The sequence below is a fragment of the Drosophila sechellia genome, chromosome X (genome assembly GCF_004382195.2).
Source record: "Drosophila sechellia strain sech25 chromosome X, ASM438219v1, whole genome shotgun sequence".
NCBI classification, from domain to species: domain Eukaryota; kingdom Metazoa; phylum Arthropoda; class Insecta; order Diptera; family Drosophilidae; genus Drosophila; species Drosophila sechellia.
In genome coordinates this window covers 50,115-59,723 of record NC_045954.1, presented here as the reverse complement: position 1 = coordinate 59,723, position 9,609 = coordinate 50,115, and the positions used below count along the sequence as shown (strand labels likewise).

The window sequence follows — 9,609 nt, the reverse complement described above, 5'->3', positions numbered from 1 at the left end:
GCGATTTTAAGTATATTCCTGTTTCCCGTCTGAGCCATAAGAGACGTCACTTTCTGATGATACTAGAAAGAGCGTTTACACAAAGATTGGATCCCGGAAAGGATTTTTTGGAGATTTTGGACAATATTTTCTTTGATTTAGTAGGCTGGTGACGATTTCTAGGAGGTTGTTTAGCTTCTTTTCCATCCCTTCAATGCGATTTAAAATGTATTGCTCCTGACTAGGCTCCTTGGATCCGTAATTAGGGATATCTTCAGCTGTTGGGGGTGGGCGGAAGTGGGTGAGATGTGTGTTGGCCGGGTTTAGGACGCTATTAGGGTTTTTCCTGCTTTCTTCTAGAGAAGCCAGGACCTTTTTGCTAGTTGTCGGCGGGCTTGTTTCTTTCCTCAGTTTCTTGTCCAGATTCTTCATTCTATTTAGGCGTTTGCTTATAGATATATTTCTTTGCGTCATCTTTACTTGTCTTATTTTAGCAGGCATTTTAGTGTTGTTTACGGTGCGTGGGGCGGCGTGTGTGTAGGGCTGTTTATTGCGGGACGTTTGTAGGTGCGTGGGTTTTTGGTAGGGCTGTTTATTGCGGGGCGTCTGGAGGTGCGTGGGTTTTGGGTAGGGCTGTTTATTGCGGGGCGTCTGGAGGTGCGTGGGTTGTGAGTGTAGGGATTGGATTTTGTTAATGGATAGTCTTTGCTTTGCTTCTTGGAAAGCAGGACATCCTTTATAGCTGCTTACGTGACTTCCATTACAATTTGCACAAACAGCCGGAAGGTTTTTGGGTTTGGTGCATGAAACCGTGGCGTGCAGTTGGCCACATTTCATGCATTTAAACGGGTTTCTGCAATAATTCCTTGTGTGTCCAAAACACTGGCAGCGATGACATTGCGTAGGATCCTTTGATACCCGTTTCCTTTCAACCTTGACTCTTTGTCCTCCCAGGGATTTTAATAGCAGGACCTTGAGATGGCTGCCGTCAGCCTTGGGTACAACTTCAACCTCATGAATGCGCATAGGATTTCTTGTGTCCCTAAACTGCATTGCCCTGATAAGTTTTGTAGCTATACCGATATCTTGTAGTTGGCTTTCAATCCATTTGGTCGGGGTTGACTGATGGAGATGCCTAATTACAATTTGGAAGCCTTTTTCACTCTTTGGCTGGTGGGAGTGGAGTGGTATGTTTGCCTCAAGGAGAACATTCTGAATTGCATTGTAGGCATCCATTGTTTTAGCTTGGATTCTTATGTTGTTGCCGAGTTCAGCTTTGGTGGTTTTTTACTTTGTAGGTGGAGGTACGGAGACAGAATGAATTCTGTTCCGCATCCACAACTTTATTTTGCCTTTGATTACAATAAATGCAATATGTAGGTACAATAATTTGAATTTTTGAGTTTAACATAGCATGGGGTGAGTTTGGGGCTTGGACATAGTTAGTATTAATTTTAAGTTAGTATTTTGTAGGCAAGGATTTCAGACATTGATATGATTGGTAACATTATCAGCTTGCATGTTTGTTTACATTTTTAAAATGAAATTATTTTGCAATAAACATTAAAATTTTAGACTAACATTGTTTTGTTTATTTCTTTTCAGGTACCCCCATCAGAAGGACAGGAGCACCGCGTCGCAGAGAGCCTCAGGAGTCATCACAGGTAAGTTTTGTTGCATTTTGGCGGTGGTCTGTTGCGGCCGCTGGAAGTGGGCAACTTGCAACAAGTTGCAGGTGATTTGTTCTCAGCTGCGTCATCCCACGCAGCCGTCGTTTGGTGAAGATCCGATTATATCGTCAATGGCAGCTTTATGCAATTGTTTAATGAGTTTGTTTGTATTGTAGATGCATATTGCCGGTCGTCGGGAAGAGTTGCGAATAGTTGTCCAGCGCAGCCGTCATTGCGTTTTTATTGAGCGAAGGAAGCCAGGTGCGTCGCGTCTTGTGGCCATAGCTTCAGGATTGGTTGCTTGAGGCCGCCAGTTCGAGATTTGTTGCAGAGAGCCGCCGCAACGAGATTGCCATGGAAATGGATGTAAAAATAGAATTTGGTAAGTATTATATATGCTATTTGTTAATTATGATTGCATTAATTTTTGTTGTTTCAGGTACATTGAGTGGAATTTAATTTAAGGTAAGTATTATATTGGTGTATATTTGTTTATATAGTTGCGTTTATTATTGTTTTTCAGGTACTTAAAGAGGAAGCTAGTCTGGGGTGAGTATTTGATTGCTTTTATAATTGCGTTGATTTATTTGCTTTTCAGGTACGTTTTGTATGGGCTAAATTGGAGGCCCTTGTCATTGTGTTATTGCAGCTGGAAAGCCACGATTTTGGAGTCATCAAGTTTGCAATTAGATAAGTATTATATTATAAATATATATTTCCCAGTAATAGCTTGTGTTCCCTTTTTTCAATAGTTGAAGTCTTGGAAGCTGGAGCTGCGTGCTTGACGTCAGCAGGATGGGGCCGTCTGTTATCGTCTGCTACTTTGTTTGTCCGGTTTGTTATTATTTATGTGTCCTTGAGTAGTTTTTATATCGCATTCTTATTTATTTTCCTTTCATTGCAGGTTAGGAGAGAATTCGTCGATGATGCAGGACAGGGGAGAAATATACAATTTGAGGACAAGTTTTGCAGCGTAAGGGTGTGGCATCTGCGCCACGCAAATGATCTTTATTAAAGCATTGGCGTCAGGAGGTGGAGACGGTATCATAAAATTGTCAGATTTTTGTATCTATAATCGCAAATGTTGGCGATTTTGTTTTGCTTTGACGGGGCCCGTCTCCTGGTTTGCGTGCGCGTCATCGGCAGGATGAGGTCGTATTTTTGTGTCTGCTGGTTTGCCTGTCAGGTTTGTAATTTCCTGTGTGTCCTTGATTAATTTATTATTATATTATTATTAATTTTCCTTTCATTATAGATTCTCAGGAATTCATTGGAAAAAAAAACGGAATTGTGGAAATTATACAATTTGGAGACGGATTTTAATTCTTTTTAATTTGATGTCAGCTCCGGGATAATGATCCTTGTTAGTGCAGTGGCATCAGGAGGTGGAGACGGCGTTGTAAGATTGTCAAATTTTTGTGTTTATAATCACAAAATATGGTGATTTTGTTTTTCTTTGCAGGGCTCGTCTTCTCTTGTTGGTTGCTTTGGATCACCAGTTGGCTGTGTTTATTGAGGTAAGTGCTTTATTTGATTGTCTTTGTTAATTTTCTTATTGGTTAATTGTTTTGTTTTCAGGTTTAGCGTCTCTAATGTAGGCGCTCGTCGATCTGAGAGAATTTAAGAGTAGTGGAAAGGATAGATTTTGCAGCTCCGCGCTGAGAGCCCTGAACGAAGCGTAGGCAGCTTATATGGCCCGTCTATTGCAGTGCAGCACTGCAAGTGGATTGCATCGGAGATAAGGGATACTAATCGGGACCGTGTGGCAAGGAGGTTCAGGTAAGTGACGTTGTGCATAAATTGCTGCAGCGAGTCGCCTTTTATTCATCATGTTTCTGCCACACTAATCCTTTTCGTATCGATCTACCGCTTCATCTTATAGGACTTGGTTGTATTTTTCGTATCTTTCATCAGTATCAGCTGGAGTGCGTTTTCGTAAGCTTGATTATCCGGATGCTTTGAGGTGTGAGTATTGATTATATTGATTATATTTTAATTCCATTATCTAATTGAATTTGTATTCTAAGGAAATTAGGCTGTGTCGAGGAAGGAGATGACCGAGCAAGAGTTTGGGAGCAGACTGACGTGCGCTTTTCCATCGGATATAGATGTTGTTAGAATAAGTATAAGTAAATGTAGGATTAATTGGAAGTTTCCATGTCAGGATTGTTAACTCTTCCTTGTATGATTAAGGCCAATAAACTGTCAATTTTCTTCTCTAAATTGTCGACTCTATTTGCTAAGTTTGTTGTGTGGTCGTCCAAGAAGCCTTTTTGCGAGTTAGGATTGTAGTTTATTGGCGATGGCGTGGCTTCATCTATAAATCTTGGCTTGAAGCTAGCTCTAGCAGCTCTGCTGGTGGTAGGAGGGCTGTCATTTCTAACTTGCATGGGATTTGAAGTACCTTTTTCAGGTTCCTGGTCGTTTTCTTCACTCCTTTGTTTTCGGAGCATGTCCTGGTAATTTTCCAGATGTCTTTGCGCTGGGTTGCTTGTCTTGGGTGCCATTCTTGGCTTTGCATTGTTTTTTGAAGTTATCCTACCCTTTTTGGGTAACTTATTAGTGTTTCGGCGCCATTTATTCAGCCGCGTCTGAATGGCAGTGTCATGGGAGGAAAAACGTGGCCTTCTGTCATTCATATTCTGTCGGAATGGATTTAGCATCGACTTTCTGGCTGCTTCCTGGCGGGCTTCAGCGATTGATCTGTTCAGGATTGCTGAGCTGTGTGGCAGCCGAGGGGTGTTATTGCGTGGAGGAGGGCCTTGACGTCTATAAAAGTTGTTGGTTGCGTCTTTAATTATGCGTATTTTATTTGTGTCAATGTTGTTTGCCGCAAGCTTTTGTTTTTCAGCCTTGTAAACAGGACATCCCTTGTATGCACTAATGTGCTCTCCAGAGCAGTTGATGCAGGTAGCAGGGGTGGTTCTTGGCTTGGTGCAACAGGATGACAGGTGGTCGCCAGCGCATTTCATGCATCTTGGAGGCCTCATGCATGAGTTCTTGGCATGCCTGAAGCCCTGGCATCTGTAGCACTGGACCGGCTCCCGTGTCCTGTTTTTCCTTTCAATATCCACTCTTTGCCCACCGATTTGTTTGAGTGAGATAATTTTGTCATGACTGCCGTCCTTGGCCATGACGATCTCAACTTCAAACATGCGCATGGGCCCACCTGTAGCCGGGTTCGTCATATTTCTGACGAAGCGAGCTGTGAATCCGAGCGTCAGCAACTCCTTGACAATCCACGAGCATGGAGTGGAGTGGTGGAGATGTCTGATTACAACTCGGAAGCCCCTCTCGGACTTTGGCTGGTTGGTGAATAGGGGAAAGCCGTTTGCAATAAGGACATCTTTGATTTTGTGGTAGGCGGTCATGTCCTTGGCCTGGATCCTGACCCCGTTCCCTTCAGTTGCCCTGGTAGTGTAGCTGGAGACTCCTGCTGTATAGTTTAGCTTTTCCAGGAGCGGGACAATTTCTTTGACGTCGTCAACGAGTATGGGTGGCGCTCTGCAGCTTAGTGGCACAAGTTTCCAAGGTGGCAGCTCAGCATCTGTATTTTGAGGGGGTGCCGTCGTTGCGCTGCGTGCAGGAGCATTGGTGCTGCAGGGTAACGGCTGGTTTGAGGGTCGATTCCTGGTTTTGGCTTCCTCATATACAGATTTGGCTGCCTTGCTTTGGAAAACGGGTGTGGTGAGGGGTGGGAAAATGCTGGGAGACTTGAAATTGGTGGTCACGCATAGTCGTTTATTTGGCGTCTTAAAACTGGAGCAGTCCAGATCGTCATTAGTCCTCTTGGCCGGGGTTTTCGTAGTTGGAGCCGGAACTGAAGGTGCCACAAAGATTGGACCTGTTCCAGCAACCACTTCCGAGAAACTCATGGGCTGCTCGTCTGGGCTCTTGGACGGTGATTTAAATAAGTCCCGCTTGGCAGCAGGCCGACTAAGGGTGCGAGCTGTTGCTAAATTCCCCACAGTGGGCATGGATCTATTGTTGGGTAATTTTATTTTTAAATCGCCCTGAGCATCAGGGCGTAAAGAAGCACTCCTTTGGTGAGGGGAAATGCTTCTTTTCCCAGTATTTATGGAGCGAGTGGTGGGTTTCATGCTTAGGCTGAGTTTAGAAGTGTCCGGCTTAGGGTTAAAAATTGACCAGAAAGCTTTGGCAGTTGTACTTGGTTTTTCCTCCTGCTTGCTTTCGTTAATTTGTATAAGTGGGGAAGCAATTTCCCCACTGTCAATATCATTGGCTTTGTTGAGTTGAGTTTCTGAATTGGCAAGCGCGGAAGGTCTAGAGCAGCTTTCTAAATTAGTTTTGGTAGCTTTATTTATTTGTGTGTGTGTAATAGAAGGAGGGGAAAATTCTGTGTCCGTATTAGTGGCTGCGGCTGCATTAGTGCTGGTCGCTGTGGTGGATAAAAACTCTCTTTGAGTAGCGTCGGTGTTTGTGTGTGCGGCTGTATTTGTTTGAGTCATTGTGGGGAGTGAATTTCTTTTGTGTATTTGTGAAGAGAATGAAGGAGAAGACGGCGATTTCCCCTTCGAGATGCTGCTTTTGGCGCCAACATTGACTGCAGCAGTATTGGTGATCGAGAGGGGGTCTCTTTGGGCATTTTTGGCATTTATATTCTCTTTCATATTTAGAGAAAGGGAATTAAAGAAATTCATGGCTACCCAAGAAGAGTTAATTGGGCTTTTCTTTTGTTTTAAAGGCAATTTCTTCTGGTTAATATTGGTCGTTTTAACCAGGGAATTGCCAGACCCGTGAGACATAGGCGAAATATTTACGTGAATAGGGGAAGATCGCTCGCTAGAGGTAATTGAAAGCACCTCGTCTTCAGAGAAAAGGTGGTCAGAGCTGGACATGTTTATTTTTTATTTTATTAATATATATAATTTTTAATAAAAAATAAAAATATTGCGATAGTTGTGGTGGTATAAATACCCTTGATTTTTGATTTAATGTGTTCTCCGGTTTTTCGTTTCTTTGCTTTGGAACTCCTCCTTCTCTTTTAAAATTTCTCCAAGTGTAATTTCTTCCTTTCTCTCTGCTTTTCTTCTCCTGGTTTCCTTTGGTTGGGGCGGCGTCTTTTCGCGGTTTTTTCGCGGCTGCACAATTACTGTTTATTTATTCGTTTTCTTTAGACCACTCAATGTTAATTGTTGTCGCGGTTTATTACTTTGCGGCCGGAAGACAATTTATAACAATTAATTTGTCTATTGACGAACGAATTTAAGTTTGCGCGTGAAAGTAATAGGCAAGCGAAGCGCGTTTGTTTTAATTAAATAAATTTAATTTAATTGTTTATTGATTTATTTATTTAATTTATTTTATTTGTTTATTTAAATTATTTTATTTAATTTTCCCCTTATTATTTTTTAACTTTTAAAACTTTAACTTTGTAGGTGGATTTTTATTTTTTTTACATTTCAGGTGGAGGTACGGAGACAGAAAGAATTCTGTTCCGCATCCACTACTTTATTTTGCCTTTGATTACATTTTATGCAATATATAGGTACAATAATTTGAATTTTGGAGTTTAACATAGCTTGGGGTGAGTTTGGGGCTTGGACATAAGTAGTATTAAGTTATAGTTAGTATTTTTATAGACTTGGATTTCAGACAATGACATGGATTGGTAACATTATTGACTTGCATGTTTTGTTTACATTTTTAAAATGAAATTATTTTACAATAAACATTAAAATTTTAGGCTAAGATTGTTTTATTTATTTCTTTTCAGGTACCCCCGCCAGAAGGACGGAAGCACCGAGTCGCTGGGAAGTCTCAGGAGTCATCACAGGTAAGATTTGTTGGATTTTTGCAGTGGTCTGTTGCGGCCGCTGGAAGTGGGCCACTTGCAACAAATATGTCCGGCCGGTGTTGCAGGTTATTTGTACTCGGTTTCAGCATCCCTCGCCGCGGTCGTTTAGTTTAGTGAAGGTAAGTTGTATCGTCAGTGGCATGAATATAATCCCACGCAGCTGTCATTGCGTTTTTGTAGAGCTGCTGGCATTATGATGGTGGAGTTCGTCTCGTGAAGTCGTCAGTGAGGATTGTAGCTCGGTCTATCACCGAGAGAAGCCATATGCGCCGCATCTTGTGGCCGTATCGCCAGGAGTGGCAGCTTGGGGCCGCCGGTTCGAGGTTTGTTGCAGAGGGCCGCCGCAACGAAATAGGCATGGAAATGGATGCAAAAATAGTATTTGGTAAGTATTATATATGTTATTTGTTTTTTATGATTGCATTAATTTTTTTTTTGTAGTTTCAGGTACATTGAGTGGGATTTAATTTAAGGTAAGTACTATATTGGTGTATATTTGTTTATATAGAAGCGTTTATTATTGTTTTTCAGGTACTTTAGGAGGAAACTAGTCTTGGGAGTATTTATTGCTTTTATAATTGCGTTGATTTTTTGATTTTCAGGTACGTTTTGTGAGGGCTAAGTTGGAGGCCCTTGTTATTGTGTTATTGCAGCTGGAATGCCGCAATTTTGGAGTCAACAAGTTTGCAATTAGATAAGTATTACATTTTAAATATAAATTTCCCAGTAATAGCTTGTGTTCCTTTGTTTCAATAGTTGGAATCTTTGAAGCTGGAGCTGCGTGCTTGTCATCAGCAGGATGGAGCTGTCCACTAGCATCTGCTACTTTGTCTGTCCGGTTTGTTATTATTTATGTGTCCTTGATTAATTTATGTATTGCATTCTTATTTGTTTTCCTTTCATTACAGGTTAGGAAGGAATTCTTTGAAGATACACCCTGAGGAAAATTATGCAATTTGGGGACAGATTTTGAAGCTTTTAAATGTGGTGTCAGCTCCGCGCTAGTGATCCTAATTAGTGCAATGGCATCAGGAGGTGGAGACGGCGTCTTAGGATTATTAATTTTTAGTGTTTATAGTCGCGAAAAGTGGCGATTTCATTATGTTTTTGCGAAGCCCGCCTCCTCTTGTCGGTTGCGTTAGATGTGGATCAGCAGTTGGCTGTGGTCAAGTAGGTAAGTGCATTTGATTGTTGTTTAATTTGTTAATGATTAATTGTTTTTTATTTTTAGGTTTTAGCGTCAGTTCTTGTAGGCGCTCGTCAGTCTGAGTTTTGAGAGAGTTTGGAGGCAGACAGAAGTGCGCTTTTTCATCAGATAAAGATGTCGTTTTAATAGATATAAGTATTTGTAATTTAATTGGATGTATCCATGTCAAGATTGTTGTCTCTTCCTTGAGTAATTAATGCCAATAAAATGTCGATTTTCTTTTCTAAATTGTCGACTCTATTTGCTAAGTTTCTTGTGGGATCGTCCGATAATCCTTTTTGTAGGAAATGATTGGAGTTTCTTGGCGATGGTGTGGCTACATCAATAACTCTTGGTTTAAAACTAGCTCTGGCAGCTCTGCTGGTGGTCGGAGGGCTGTCATTGCTAGCTAGGCTGGGGTTTGAGTTACCTTTTTCAGGTTCCTGGTCATTTTCTTCACTCCTTTGTTTTCGGAGCATGTCCTGGTAATTTTCCAGATGCCTTTGCGCTGGATTGCTTGTCTTGGATACCAGTCTTGGCTTTGCATTGTTTCTTGAAGTTTTCCTACCCTTTTTGGGTATATTGTTTGAGTTTCGGCGCCATTTATTCAGACGCATCTGAATGGCAGTGTCATGCGAGGAAAATCGTGGCCTTCTGTCGTTAATATTTTGTCGGAAAGGATTTGACATTGACTTTCTGGCTGCCTCCTGGCGAGCTTCAGCGATTGATCTGTTCAGGATCGCTGAGCTGTGTGGCAGCCGTGGGGTATTATTGCGTGGAGGAGGGCCTTGACGTCTATAGAAGTTGTTAGTTGCGTCTTTAATTGTGCGTATTTTGTTTGTGTCAATGTTGTTGGCCGCAAGCTTTTGTTTTTCTGCCTTGTAAACGGGGCATCCCTTGTATGCACTAATGTGCTCTCCAGAGCAGTTGACGCAGGTAGCAGGGGTGGTTCTTGG

At 41.8% G+C, this 9,609-nt stretch overlaps 2 long non-coding RNA genes across 3 annotated transcripts; both read left to right on the top strand.

Moving 5' to 3' along the window:
• The first annotated feature begins 2,456 nt into the window (after nucleotides 1-2,456).
• On the top strand, nucleotides 2,457-3,872 carry LOC116802236. 2 transcript variants are annotated; one of them, XR_004362601.1, is made up of 7 exons: nucleotides 2,457-2,483; nucleotides 2,554-2,835; nucleotides 2,905-3,048; nucleotides 3,112-3,166; nucleotides 3,228-3,428; nucleotides 3,532-3,614; nucleotides 3,685-3,872. It is a non-coding gene; the product is annotated as an uncharacterized LOC116802236 (long non-coding RNA). The 2 variants fall into 2 exon arrangements; XR_004362600.1 differs by having other exon boundaries at nucleotides 3,677-3,872.
• A 4,395-nt stretch (nucleotides 3,873-8,267) lies between these two features.
• LOC116801982 lies at nucleotides 8,268-9,074 on the top strand. Its single transcript, XR_004362364.1, has 3 exons — nucleotides 8,268-8,305; nucleotides 8,376-8,641; nucleotides 8,699-9,074. It is a non-coding gene; the product is annotated as an uncharacterized LOC116801982 (long non-coding RNA).
• Nucleotides 9,075-9,609: the final 535 nt, after the last annotated feature.